This window comes from Halyomorpha halys, unplaced genomic scaffold (genome assembly GCF_000696795.3).
Source record: "Halyomorpha halys isolate HHAL.00 unplaced genomic scaffold, Hhal_1.1 Scaffold2093.1, whole genome shotgun sequence".
NCBI lineage: Eukaryota > Metazoa > Arthropoda > Insecta > Hemiptera > Pentatomidae > Halyomorpha > Halyomorpha halys.
The window spans coordinates 34,418-49,756 of record NW_027106176.1 but is presented as its reverse complement, the minus strand read 5'-3'; the positions used below and the strand labels follow the sequence as shown (position 1 = coordinate 49,756).

The following is a 15,339-nucleotide window of genomic DNA, read 5'->3' as shown; positions in this document are numbered from 1 at the left end:
TAAATTTGAGAGCTTCGGTGAGGCTCGAGGTGGAGCGCTTTGGTGAGTTGTGGTCCAATCACTTGCTCCCTCTCGCTACAGTGTTATAATGTGTAATTTTTAATAAAATCAGTACTGATTCTTTTTCTACGGTTTCCTTATTACTGTTCGGATAGGGCTAGTTGGAATGAGATATTAAAATTCAAATCATATTTTCACTAAGCCATGGGCCCACTGTTCTTCGCAGACAATAGCTGACAAGCCAACTAATTAATTTGTTTCTGAAAACATATTTGAAGACTTCTTCCGAATAATACACACTATTCCTTTTTTTCTTTCCTCTTCTTATCCCTTCCATTTCACAATATTTATTTCATTTGATCGACAAATTCACTCTCCTGAATTCCCCCTCTCAGATCCTCCCCAGTGACCCGCTAAAGAAATTCACTATTAGACAGCGATGTGAGATCATACCAGAAAAATACTAGTCACAGCAATAGATCAGTTTAGAGTAAAACAAACAAATAAATAGATTTTACAAAAAAAAAAATAATACATGGATTTGAAGGAAAATGTAATAAATGGTTGGTTAAAAGAAATACTTGATTGGATAAATAAGTCAGAAAAAAATAACAATTTAATGAATAAATAAGTTAAAACACATAAATCGACAGGTCTACCTACTAAAATGAATAAATAAATAACTTCAGTGCTCTTGTTCTATGCGCTGTAGGAATAAAACACCTAAGATAAATTTTATTTACAGTAATCATGTGATAACTTATTTTATTTAAAGTAATCATGTTATAACTTATTGTATTTATAGTAGTAATCATGTTATAACTTATTGTATTTATAGTAATCATGTTATAACTTATTATATTTACAGTAATCATGTGATAACTTATCATATTTAATGTAATCATATGATAACTTATTGTTTTTATAGTAATCATGTAATAACTTATTAATAATCAACCTCCTGGAAAAACGGTATAAGTGTTTGACAAAACTATATCTCGGAAAAGTCTGGACGTAAAGAGTTCTATTATGGCTCAAACATAAGTAAAAATGATTTAATATTTTTTTCTGCAGTAGGTGCTTTTAAATATATTGAGCATTGGATAAACTAAAAGCGAAGAGATAGTTTTATTTGTTAATAATTTAAACGAGAGACATCTTGCTCTTGAAATGGCTCAGTATGTACTCACTTTCAAATGTAAAAAATCTGCCATATGGCAAAGGAATATATTGTATATATTTATATTTAGGTTTTAGATATAAGTGTTTTGTATATTTTAAGTGAAATTTAGGATGTAAAATCTAGTAACAAATTGATAGTAAAGAGTTCCATTAGGAATCAAATAATAGCAAATATACTCTAGTTTTCATAAAAAGACTAAATATTTTTTTGTGCGGTCAGTAATTTTAAAGATATTTTTAAGATATATTTACCAAGAAAAAAATGGTGTCCCAGATACATATATGCCGTAAATACGTCATTTCAGATTCTACATCTTTTTGTTTCTCTTGTTCTCGCTTCGTGAAACTATGTTATTTAAAGCTGCTGCAGCTAGATAGTAACAACCGTTTGAGTGCAATATATTTGGGTAACGCAGATAAGAAAAATATTGGAGATCTTCGGAATATTTGACCCGATACTATTCAATGTTCCTGTAAGTATCAACATTAGAATGGGGGAGATGTTGGATAGATGCAGGGAATTTGTCAAGGATAAAGACATCTTGTTATTACGAGAATCGACCTATAACCCAACTTCATTAAAACGGATGCTCCTCAAAGGTACATAAAAATCAGCTGCCCTCTAACTCACTTGAGAATAATTGTCCAACTACGACTCTCCGGTAAATACGCAATTACTCTAAGTTTCGGTCCACACAAATATACTCATATTTTGGACCCATAGAAGCTTTTTCCAGCTTGTGGTGGAACGGCACTGGAGGATTGTTTCCATTTTTTGACAAATTTTCCCGCGGATCCTGAGAACTGAATCATGCCGAAATTAAACAATGTTAACCAAAATCAGTTGTTTGAATTTCTGTCTGTACCCTCAGTATTGGATCTTGAACTTTTACAGGTATATATGTAACACGAAACCTATCGTCCCAATAGGTGGTATAGTTTTTGTTTTGTTTTTTTAATGTTATTTAATATGTAGTGACGTTTTTGTTTTATTGCAACGAATGTAGATAACCCAGCTTGGGTATATTGCTTGTTACTAGTTCTTATAAACGATCTTTAACTCACCATTTTTGTAAAATTACTAAAATTGATTATTTATTTTATGTATTTCACAGGCTAACTCTATTTGTACGCAGATTGCCCAATAAACAAATAAATAAATAATTATTACTGTTTCTGAGCTGAGTATTTATTTAAGTGTTTCGACCACTAGGGCCATTTCCACTGAATTTATAAAGCTAGTAGATTACAATTGACATATTCACAATGTTACAAAGTGAGAAAGTTACAAATTAACAATACAATTACAATTACATATTTACAATTAAAATTACAATTTACATTTTACAAAGTTGCAATTAGATTTGATGTAGTTAGTAAATTACTATATTAAATTTTACATCCATACTGGACAGTTAGACTATATGTGATCATAAATATTGATGATTTTAAGAAAGTGAAAAAGTTTTGTTATTCTTGTGCGGCGATGAAATTCTGGATTCTTTATCATCAGTATGGTACTTTGGTTGTCAACCAACAACTATGGAATGCCATGTAGAGTTGTCAACTCAGTCAACAGTCGCTGAAGCCATACCATCTCCTTGGTACCCTCACACGCTGCAATATAATCTGCTTCTGTAGTGCTTAAATCAGTAACTCGCTGTTTACGACTGAACCAACTTATAGCACCAGTTCTACACGTCATCAAACCTCCAGTTCTTGATCGTCGAGACAAGTTGTCATTTGCAAAGTCTGAGTCCAGATAACAGTCCAACTTTAGTTTAGTATCTGATTTATAAAACAGCCCATACTCCCTGGTGCCACTCAGATACTTGAAGATTCTCTTGACAGCTTGCCAATCAGATTTCTTTGGACAGTCTAGAACCTCCGCAACTGTGAGGTGTGTTACTGCATATGACAGTTCTGGGCGAGTAGTGATGGCCAAGTAGAGCAGGCTGCCAACAGCCTGGCGATATGGAACACTCATCTCCAAAGGTGAATGCTCAACTTCTTCAGCACGCTTCTCAGAGGGTGTAGAAAGTGGTTTTGAATCAATCATTTTGAATCTTGAAAGGATATTATTTGTGCATGCTTCCTGATCCACTAAAATTCCACCCTTCTTTCTCTTAATCTGCATCCACAGGAAGCTATCGAAAGACCCAGTGGTGATCCGTGAATTCTTTAGTCAAGTCTGAGAGAAATTGGTCAACTGCCTTTCGATCTCCAACTAGAATTCCATCAACATAGATGGCAACCATGAGCCTACGGCCATTTCCACACTCCTTGACAAAAAAAACAAGGGTCAGCATTGCTAGCCCTAAAACCACGCGATTCTATGAACTCTACAAAGCGGTGATTCCAGCATCTTGGCGACTGTTTCAACCCATATAAGATGCGCTTTAGTCGGCAGACACTTCCATCATCAAAGCCAGAAGGTTGATCCCTCCTCAGTCAAAATCCCGTACAAAAATGCTGCCTGTACGTCAAATTGTCTAAGTTCATATTTCTCAACAGCTGCAACATTCAAAAGAGTTCTCACTGTTTCAAAACGAGCGACAGGACTGAATGTCTGCTCCAAATCAACTCCTTGCTTCTGTGCATTATCCTTAGCTACTAATCGCGCCTTGTATCGTTCACCATTAGGTTTTCTTTTCACCTTCAACACCCATCGGTTGGCTATCACCTTCTTCCCTTCAGGAACTCCCACGTGTCATTTTCAGCAAGTGAACTCAATTCTTCTTTCATGGCTTGTTTCCACAAGTCACATTCTGATGATAGCTTCACTGACATTCATGTCCTGTTCTGCGATTAGAACATAATTATTCGAGAAGTATGAAGGAAGTCGTTTCTAGTGCCTAGTGCCGCAACGAGGTGCCTGTACCATTTGGTGCCTGTTGAACTTCAGCTTCAGTAGAAAGTTTCAGCAGGGGTCCAGAAGTGTCCAATATTTTCATCTCAGAATCAGATCCAGTCTCTTCATGGTGTTCAGCTTGGGTTCCTTCCTCTCCCTTCAAAAGCTCTGATCCAGACAATTTCACCAAATGCAGAATCGGAGACTCTCTATCAAAAATGACATCTCGAGCCAAAACAATGGAATCTTTGGTAATATTCCATAGGCGCTAGCCATTATGATGTTCAGTGTAACCAACAAAAAGGCAAGGTTCACTCTTTTTGTCCATCTTTCGACGTCTGCATTTGGGAACATGGGCAAAACATTTTGTCCCGAAAATTTTATAATTGTCAATTTTGGGCGGTGCACACTGTGCCCACAGCTCAATCGGAGATTTTTCTTGACCATTCATGGTCCAGTTCTGATGAGAATAAATACAGCTGTGTTGACAGCTTCAGCCCACAACTTTACTGGCAAATTCTTGGAATGTATCATAGAACGTATAGCTTCAACAAGCATTCTATTCTTACGCTCGGATGGACCATTTTGCTGAGGTGAGTAAGGTATAGATAGTCTAAGTGATATTCCATTCTCCTCCAGTAGTGTTTGAACACCTGCATTAATAAATTCCCCACCATTGTCACAGAAAAGTTCCCTGATGGCGTCTCCAGCTGCATTGGATTCATTAATAAACACTGACAAGCAGTTCGTAACATCTGATTTATTCTTTAAGAAGAAAACTCTTCTAAACTTGGAATAATCTTCCTTCTCACAGAGGAAATACTTAGAATCTCCAATAAAATCCTCTTGGAAAGGACCACAAACATCAGCGTGAATCCATCTGGCACAGGTCGTTGGTCGATCTTTTCTATCATGAAATGGATCTCGGTGGTGTTTACCATAAACACAGCCCTCACACAAATGCTCATCATCAGCCAAACACACTTCAATTTCCTTTATGGTTGTTCTCACATGACGTTTATTCTGATAGCAGAGACGCTCATGCCACAACTGTAGTGAATCAACAGGTAGGGTCAGCATCACCTCAGCAGCATGCTTGGGAATGTGGAATTTCAAATCAAAGACATACAAGCCGTTAGAAGATTTCTGCCCCGTCAATCGTACAGAACCTTTCTTAGAAAGTGTACAACCAAGTTTATTGATAAAAAATTTGTAACCTCTATCCAGAACTCGACTGACAGAAAAAATATTAAGGCTCCTTCACATGATTCAACATCCTTCAGATGATTCAATTCCCATTTTTCACCAACACTCATTTCATTACCATGTCCATATGCCTTAATCAGATTATGATTACCTACTTGAATGAACGTAGGTGACTGACATTGTTTGTAGGAAACAAAATAGTCATTGGAGCAACAAAATAGTCATATGTTGAGTCGCACCAGTATCAGCAACCCACTGATCACCACCCAAACAAAGCATTTCATGGAAAATGAAGGCATGCCCTTGGGTGCTCAAGGATTCTGTACCTCTATCCTCTGTCTCTTTCTTGATTTTAGTAGTACAATTCCTGGCCATATGATTTTCCCCTTTACATTTCTAACAAATTAAAACGGAGCTTCTTGTCTTTGAAGGTGGTTGTTTTTTGCCACCAACAGCTACTTTCTTCTTATAAGGTTCTTTGGCTATAGGTGCATGGTCAACCTTACTATATTTTCCAGGAAGCCTCATTTCGATTAACCTAAGCCTCTCAGTTAAACTATTTACAGTTCTATCCTAAATAGGTACACTCTCCCAAACACTTCTAAATTCAAAGTAAAATCAAAATAAGTTCAGGGAGTTCAGACTGTGACAGTGTTTTTAATTCAACATTCAATTCATTGAATTCATGGTTCACATTATAAGAACTCATCACTTCATGAGAGAAAAACGATTCTAGTAGTCTATCGACTCTTTGCCTAGAACTCTGCTCATAAGTAGACACCAACTTATCCCACACACTCTTGGCAGTGACACAGGAAGACTCTCTTAATTTACTGCATTCAAAGTGCTGATCAATATTAACTGAGCAAGAGAGTCTTTAGTCTCAAAATTGTCCTTATTAGAACCATTAGCATTTAGAGCCAACTCACCTGAAATAACATCCAGTACGTTATGATGTTTGAGAACCAGAGTGATCTGTCTTTTCCATGCACTCCAATTGTTCTGACCTTCAAGTTTTTCCACTTGCGCTTTGAAATCCGCCGGCCGCACTTCCATTGTTAAGTCGGTATCAGTTCGATCTCAAACGAAACGAAAATCACGATCGATTACACACGATAGCCCGACCACAAAAAAAAAAAAAAAACGAAATCACCCGATTTTACCTTCAAGTTCGAAAAAAAAAACAAATTCACTCACAGTTTACGTAGTCTGGACCCATAACCTGATAAGGGAAAGAGTTAATAACTGTTAACTAAACGAAACTTGTAATAGGAAAAAATCTGGTAAGATTGACACACATGGGATAAAGCAAATTAAAAACAGTAAACGAAGGTTATCCAACATGGAGGTGTTGTCACAGTTGTATGGAAGTTGCTGAGGTTGCTCCAACAGTTTTTACTCTTTCAGATTGTTCTTTTTATTGACGTTCTTTCGGAATATATCATAAATAAAGACATTCAGATCAAATAATAAGACTGCGGTCATTTTCTATGCAAAGGCCTTCCATTCGACTTTCTACAACTTTTAGGGTTGTTTCAAGTTAAATCCAGTCTGCGCTGCAATATAAGGAGTACCTCAATCATAAAATATATAGATGAATGGTTACATCAAACTATATAATCTTTAATACTGATCCAATTTAGTTGATGTTTTCTTGAAAACATCAATTCTTATTCTTTTAGACAATTTGACAATCTGTGATATTGTATATGTATATGATATGTATATTGTATATTGTATATGATATGTAATACCTAAAATATTATTTAGCCTCTCAAAGTTTCGTTACATTAGGCCTTAGATTTCCTTTGAAAAATCACAAAATATAATTTACTTCAACTTGTCTCAACCAATATTCAATACTATATACTGCATCAAATGGCACAGACTAGATCTAATTAAACAAATTAGAATCGGAGATTTAAAAAAAAAAGAAAAGAAAATTTTTCTTTATTTTAGACCAATTTTTCGCCCATATAAGGGCATTAAATCTAAATTATGTTAATGTATGTTAAGAGCTATGAAGGATTACATGAACAATGGTCACCGGAATAAAAAAAAAAAATCCTACAAATAAATCAAGGTTAAAATTGGGCCGCCCATAGCTCAGTGGTTTAGACACAGTCTTACCAGTTTTGATGTTTATTGGCGGTGCCGGTTCGAATCCGGCCTGGGACGTCGACTTTTTTCATTGCGTGGTGGTCCCACAAAATGAAGAACTTTGACCCCCAACCATGGTTAGGCAGTATAGGACACTTCTTGGCCGAAAAAAAAAAAAAAGGTTAAAATTTTCTAATTTAGAATCAATAATATTTTTTCCGTAGTCTTCAGAACGATACGAATCGATTATTATATAATGAATAACCATCAAAAAATAGATTCTTTTTGAGCTACGGGTACTCAATTTTGTTAATAAGTATTTTTCTACAAAAAAGAAATATGGCCTATAATATTCCCAGGAATATCCTCAAAAAGGCCTATCGCAATCGGATGAACGGCATTTCAAAAAGCACGGAGAAACAAATATTGATTTTTATAAGTTAGATTAGTACAGTATAAGTATCCGGTAAATTTAAATATAGTATAATTTTTATTAACTTGATTAGTTTTTGACTAAATCTTGTTGTTGGGGCGAGGGGCGTTTCTTGAATGAAAAACCGACCTCCTCCCTATAGTAAAATGTTCGCTTAACGGTTCGGGTTGAAATATAAAAAACAGAGGATCTAAAATGAATATAAAGAAAAGCAAAATAATGAAGAAACTTCGACAAAGGCTCTGGACTCCGATGATAAACTATGAATCGTGTAACACTTATTGCGACATTATACCCACCACACTATAATACAGCAAACATAACTATACAGACTGTTGCTCACCTGATGACTGGTGAGTTCCACTGGGTAATGCTGCTTCAATCTTCTCTCCCTGCTTTATATCTTGTTACTGATAAAATCCATCTGCCATTAAAAATATCGCGAATATTTTATCGTGAGTATTTTCCTGTTGGTTTTCCCTATTGCAAGATTTGTGATATGACATATTCAAGGGTTATCATAGATTATCAGCCGACTTTTTTTACAATTTTTAATCTACCCTAATTTAAATTTGCTACATATGAATCAACATTTACTACGAAAAATCATTTCAGGCCATCCTAAAACGGTTATTAAGAAGATTATTATTGTATGAAGCATGCCTGACACACTTCACTTTTGATTGGCTGGTTGGGTTGGAGTGTACTGTATAATTGAAAAAAATGAGACATGATTAAATTATTACAATTCTATTGTTTCATGTTGCAAGTGGTAGGGGATGACCGAAAGAAAACATTTATGATTAGATGGTTAGTAAAATTTTGAATGACTGGGCTATAAATTGTAGATCTAAAATTGAGGTGGTTGATGATAATGTGGATGTTAACTATTGCTAGATGGACTTACTCCATGGTTCTTTCTTCCCTCCACACTCTCAAGCCTCTCTCCCCTCTGCTTCTGAGAACAACTCCAGGAGTTCTACTCACTCATGGTAGATACCTGATGAGAGACAAAAAGAAAGAATGGATTGCTTCAACCAGAAGACAAGATGGCTCTCTTCTCATTAGTCTGGGCTGCTTCTCTTCACAGAGAGCGCTGGGGGAGGCAAGTTTTGGTTACTCGCCACATGGGCGCTGGTATTGCCTTTCTGATAGGACCCCCCAATTCAATTCAGACCATAGCGCTAGTAGCGCCTACATTATGGCAGCCTTTCCAATTCAACCTTTCGGTTGCCGTAGGATACCGGAACAATTATTTCAATAATGTAACGATTGGAAAATGGTAGTTTGGTTTACCCGTAAATCCTAAATGGTGGATTCTAAAAAAAATAATTTATGGTAAAACAACGTTAAATATGGCGTCGAATGAGTACCATTAGTACCGTTTAGCTCTAACAGTTACCCAAGAAAGTAGAATCGTGAGAAATGAACGGAAAGTCATCCGTACAATCACAGGAGCGATCTGGGATCAGAGCTTTAACATTTGGAGGAGCAGAACTAACAATGAACTGCTTAGAGAGATTAGCCTGATATAGAGAAGAAACGTTTAGGCGGCCAAAGATCTACTAAATGTAAACCATTTAAGACCGCCAGATATCCATTCCAGGGAGCTCGGATAGCCCCGGGGTAAGGCGCGTGGCTACTGACTCCAAGAAGCCGAGTTCTAATCCGGCTGGGCAGAAAATTGTTTTATGTTGCACTGTAGCCATGAATCAACTCCTTTGGGTTCTTGGAGCCCTACTGGGGTTCTCCTAGCGTTTTAAATTGGGTACTCTTAATTGGATAAAAATTTGACGGTCGACCCTAATTCTGACCAAATCACCTCTTTGCGAATTTGAAAATATCAAAAACATTGTTGTTTTTTTTACTAATATACTACTAACAATACTTAAGGTATAGTAAAAGGTACAGTAAATGTCTTTTAAAAGTAGGTAGTATAGAACAATTAGTAAAGAAGCCCGATGCATGCAATCCATTTAATATAACACATATCTCCAAATAATTCTAAAAAATAGTGATTATCACCCTTTACAGGGCAACGTATTTGTGGTGGTCTTAAAACCCTCACGAACTAGGTAATTAATTTAATAAAACCTTTTTTTGTCATTAACTTCCAAAGGTGGGATTGTAGTGAAAAGGTTTATCGATTTTTTTACTAAATACAAAGTTGATGACTATTCGTTGAAAAACCAAAAAAGAAGAAGCAGAGTTTAGTGCTGTTAAATTTGTTATACTTAACTATATCTCTATAACACACTTTTTAGGAGTTATTGGCGAAATTAAAAAATAATATAAAATAGCTAATTAAATTAATTAGTTAATTACCAAAAGTTTTAGAACCACCATAAATTTCCTACAGAACAGTGAAATCACTTGTAAGCTCCTAATGTAAGGACAGAACAAGTGCTAGACAAAAAGTTCAAGCGGAAGGAAAGAAGTGGGAGAGCCTACTGCATAAGGATAAACGAATCCCCGGCAATCTTAACAGAGCTGAGCGGGTGGCTTGTTTTCGCCTAGTAACAGGACATGATCTGCTCCAAAAACACCTCCATCGAATTGGCATCGTAGATTCCACGAAATTTCCTCTAAGCAACATGGGAGACATGGATGGAGACCATCTTTTGGCGTGTGTTGGTCTAGAAGATCTTCAGCAGGATACGGACCAACTAAGAGGAAGAGTAAAATTGTATTGGGCTTAGGAAAAAAAAAAAAAAAAACCACCATAAATGCGTATTCCTGTGATTGAAACTTATTTTTGAAATTATTTGTAGGTGTATGTTCAGTTTATTCAATTGAAGAAATAAATATCCACAAAATGTTGTACCTCCTTGTATGTATTTATATAAAAATGTTTTAAATATATACATTATTAGTGTGGAGCTTTCACGAATTTCTAATATAATTATATGGCAAAACCTAATGCTAAAAACATTTTATAATTTAAAAATATGTAGTGTAAAAACTATATACAAAATGAGAGAAATTCTAAAGAACAAGTAAAAGAATTATCTCCACAGTTCGACGTAACTACTTTATAGTAAGTTAAATTTCCTTTATTTTGAGTGTTGGCAGACATAGGTGCGTCGTATGGGTCTAGAGATATATTATTTCAAAAATCCGACATTTCATCCGAACAACTAGAAATTAACATTTTGTGATTTTGTCAAATATCATAAAAACAACTACTCCTACATTGATAAACATAATTAACTATTTAGTAGTAAATTTAACTAGCTTTAATTTGAGCACTGGCAGACATCTGTACGTCCAATGCTTTCTGAAATGAAGTTTTTCATAAATCAAACTTATTATCTGAACAACTATAAATCAATTTATTTTAGGAAATATCAAGAAAACTACTATTACTACGAACGTAAAGGTGATAAACTTCTGCATAGTCCATTAAACTAGCTTTAATTTGAGTGCTAATAGAATAATCTGTACGTCACATAGTTTCTGAGATATTGATTTCTCAAAATAAATTAACTAACTAATAATCTTTCAGTAGATTTTTAAGAAATTTTACTTTTTAAAAAGCTATATCTCAAGAACTACTGGACATAAATAGCTCTTTTAGGGGTAATATTACAGAAAATTTACTCTTCTTTAAATAATGTTTTATTAGATTTTCTAGTGTTGTTGGTAGTTTTTAAGATATAGAGCTCCGAATGAGAAATTAGTGTTCTTTTAAGGTTTTTAAACAGCCTATATTTTTTATTCCCCCTACCTATATTTGGCAGACTAATGAATTTTGACTAGTAATTATACCTAGTTTTCATTAAGGTAATTGGGGTGAGAAAACTGCCTTTTTTTTCTTCTCGGCTTTTGTACCATAAGGCCACCATGGAGTGCGGGAGTGGATGGCCGTTTTCCAATTTCAGGTGCTTTTTAAATATTGCTCGATTAAACTGTCTTAAAGTCTCCTCTTTCCATCTTAAGTAGATGGATCTTAAGTAGCCAGTGGCATGGCTAGACCCTAAGAGGGTCTATTGACTTTACCTAGAGCGGTGGCAGTGGCATACTTCAGGTTGGCTGCTGGACATGACTATTTGCGGCACCACCTGAAGAGAATAGGAGTGGCTGAGTCTTCAGACTGCGTCCTGTGCGGAGATGAACGGCAACATCTCTGTTGGCGGAGGTAACATTCATTTTTCGGCAGTCCCGAAGAATGAATCTTAACACTCCCACTTTGGCTATTCAAAACAAAATAGCAGAAATGCCTCCTTTGGCGTAGGAAAAAAACAAACCACAAAAAACCCTTATTTATACCCGTTTTAAAATATACCTTTTGGTAAAAGATCATATAATATATTTTTTACTAAATTTGACTTATTTACCGATGCCGTAACAATTCCTGAATGGTAGAAAATGTAAATTTGTTAATCAAGTTTTGTAATTTTCAAGGGCCGGATTCACAGTTTAAACTACAATTTCTTGAATTTCGAGTATAATTCAATCTTTTAATTAGGAAATTGTTGAACATGATACTTTTGTAAAGGATATCAATGATTAATTATGCACAATTACATGTAGCATCCCACAGCAAGGGAGTCTGTGGTATGTAATTCTTGGTTTAAATACGAATATATTGGTAATACATTTTTAAGAATTGTAAGTTATTCCCCATAAGGGACTAATAAAGATATATAACAGGAATGGAAATAGAAATACATATATAAATAATAAAATGCTACTTCTGGAACCCCCATCAGTCGTAGAAGCTGTTAGCTTGAAACATAGGAGTATGCATCTGGCTTCTGTACTTATCGTTCCATTGTTGCACCTTTTTCATAGACATTTACTATAAATTTTACTAAACATATAGTCTAAGTAAAAATTCAATTATTTTCTAACAGAAAATAACACTGGAAAAAACAGCTGTTTATAGCAAAATATGAAGAGTTTGTTGACTTATAAAACTTGATTGGTACCTATCTACAGTGTCAGACTCTACTGTTTCCAATGAATGGTGAAGGAATGTATGTCATAAATTTTCTTCAAATCACATGGATTTTTCTGCATTGGCACTCAGATAATTACGGTTCCTGTATTTTTACCAGTTCAGCCCTGGTTGGAGTAACGTGGTTGTTGTAATAGTAAGATTTTAACAGTTGATAGTGGGGGGAGGAGGTTGTAGTCTCGAACAAGAGACACCCTTTACTATTTGCAATGCTATTATAATAAACTATTATAATTTAAAAAAGTAAAGATCAATTAAAATAGACACTGAGAAAAATGACAAACAAAAAATACACAATCACGATTTGGCACAATATTCCGCTTACAATTAGCAACAAAACAATTTTTTTTTTTATTTTTACATTCCACTGAAACTCATTTAAAGATAAGGTTAAATTAAAAAATGATCTGCTTGTTTTCCATTTTTATCTTCATTAAATGTTTAAACTATTGCATAACAGCTTGTTAGAATTTTTAAAAAAATATTGATAAGTGTTTTTTCTTCTCCTAATTGGCATTCTAAAATATTACCGTCTTCTTAATGAATTTTTGGGCTTACTCATTTTTATTTCCCTTTGTGTTACGCCATGTTCCATAAAAAACAGGTAATAAAGAAGAAATGATATTCAGAATGACAAAACAATAATTAATTAGAGTACTATACCCACAGCTACAACCAACTCAATTAATCATAGAAATTAAAGTTTAAGGATAACTGATAATTTAAGGATAATATTCTTTAGAAATTATCCACCTATTTAGAATGTAGGTTCAAAATATAGTAATACTTTCTTCTTAATTTATTTAAATTAATTAAGATTAATAGACAAAATTAAGATCTGTTATTTTTAATGGATCTATCAGTTTTAGAGCTCCTTGAAACCGAAAGAGGCAGTTTTTTCTTTCCATTCCGCGTTGGTCTGCCTTTGCCACGATATTTTCTTGAACGTATGGACATCTTTTGCAGCTTTTTTTTTTTTTATTTTGTGAGATTTCGTTCCTTGATGTCTGTTAGCAAAATCCACTCTGTATGAAATATCTGCTCTTTAGTAGCCAAAACATGTATTTTGTACAGTAACAACCCTCCTTAAAGCCCCATAAAATTTCTTGTATAAAAAAGAAATAATTAAAACAAGACTTTAGTTTGCCAGAAATCCTATTAAGTAATTTTTCAAAAAATTCAAAATATACACTTCTCTCGAAACATTACAGATCCTCGTTTGAAGGATAGTAAACAAAAATAATTAATAAATAAAATTTAATAACCGTTAAGTGGTCTACCGACTCGCCAAATTTATCACCAACGAGTATAAACGGGGACTATTACTTACCAAGAGCCTCTTCAAAAGGATCATAGTTCTTAATTTAATTCCATATATTATTCGTCAAGTGAGCCTAGTGGTATTTATTGGAAGCCACTGGTGGCAACTTTGGGACCACCAAGAAATGAATTTTAACTCCCCCAGGTAGGAATCGAATCGTTCCGAACGCTCTAGGACCCACGCCCTAGCGCGCATGGCCGTCACATCCCTTACAGTGAAACTTGATATGAGATTATTGGCGAATCATTACCCAGGACAACTATGCATAAATAAAATAGAAGTGTAATAAAAATACGATTAACATATATACATTTATTCATAACAATTAACAATTGATAATATCGATATTGAGTAAATATCGTAATTGAATAAAGAATGTTTGTTATAAAGAATGTTGCTAGAACAAATGAATAAAGAATGTTGAATAAATGATGTTGCTATGAATAAAGAATGTTGCTAGAACAAATTCGTTCCATTGAATAACATAGAACCTTTGTTTCAAACGCCGACAGGTACCACCAATCAAAAAGAACATTAAATCAACACATCCGTTATAATAATTTGTATACAATTTATTATTGGACTTGCAGCAAAGTAATAGAAAGGTCAAAAACAGAAATATATATATATATATATATATATATTACCCACTCAACTTTTATTACTGATAAGTACATTGGCACTGCTTGTAGACTCATGAAGTAACAACTTGAAATCATTTCACTGGTCATAATTAAATAAAAAATAACAAATGTGTCCGGATAGTTATTAGTAATATGATTAGCTTATATAGTATAGAAAATGGGATGGATATTAAATTATATATTTTAATATACTTAAATAACCATTACGCTACTTTGCTTATACATATATACAATGAAATGTAAAAATCCACAAAAAAAAAAAAAAAAAAAACATACTTAAAATAACTACAAATTCATAAAAATAATTAATGTTGAATAGTTACTGCTGATTAGTAAATGACTGTTGACAAAATAGACGTCACTCAACCACGCCTTTTGATCGGAGATAAGTTATTACATCCGTATGTTTAAAGATCATTGCATTGCCTAAAGCAGTTTGACCACTATTATCCCTATCATCTAGAGGTGCTCCTCTGTCAATAAGGACTTTAACCACCGCTAGATGGCCATTTAAAGAAGCTTCCATTAGTGGTGTTATGCCTGATTCTGATTTAGCTGCTATATCTGCCCCATGTTCTAACAGTGTTGTCACTATGTTAACGTTCCCTTGTTGTGCTGCATAATGCAAGGCAGTCCGTCCAT

The 15,339-nt window shown here is 34.4% G+C and overlaps 1 protein-coding gene and 1 long non-coding RNA gene across 5 annotated transcripts in view; one reads left to right on the top strand and one right to left on the bottom strand.

Moving 5' to 3' along the window:
* The window catches only part of LOC106691128 (putative ankyrin repeat protein RF_0381), a 34,490-nt gene extending 25,173 nt beyond the window's left edge, over positions 1-9,317 (bottom strand). The window contains exon 1 of one of the 4 annotated variants that reach the window (XR_010845187.1): positions 8,116-9,306. The gene's annotated coding sequence lies outside the window, so the exon portion shown is untranslated. Of the gene's footprint in view, positions 1-8,071 lie in introns of all 4 variants that reach the window. The other 3 variants (XR_010845186.1, XM_067053710.1, XM_067053709.1) reach the window with 3 other exon arrangements.
* The window catches only part of LOC106691127 (uncharacterized), a 62,982-nt gene that overhangs the window by 32,626 nt on the left and 15,017 nt on the right, over positions 1-15,339 (top strand). The window lies entirely within an intron of this gene.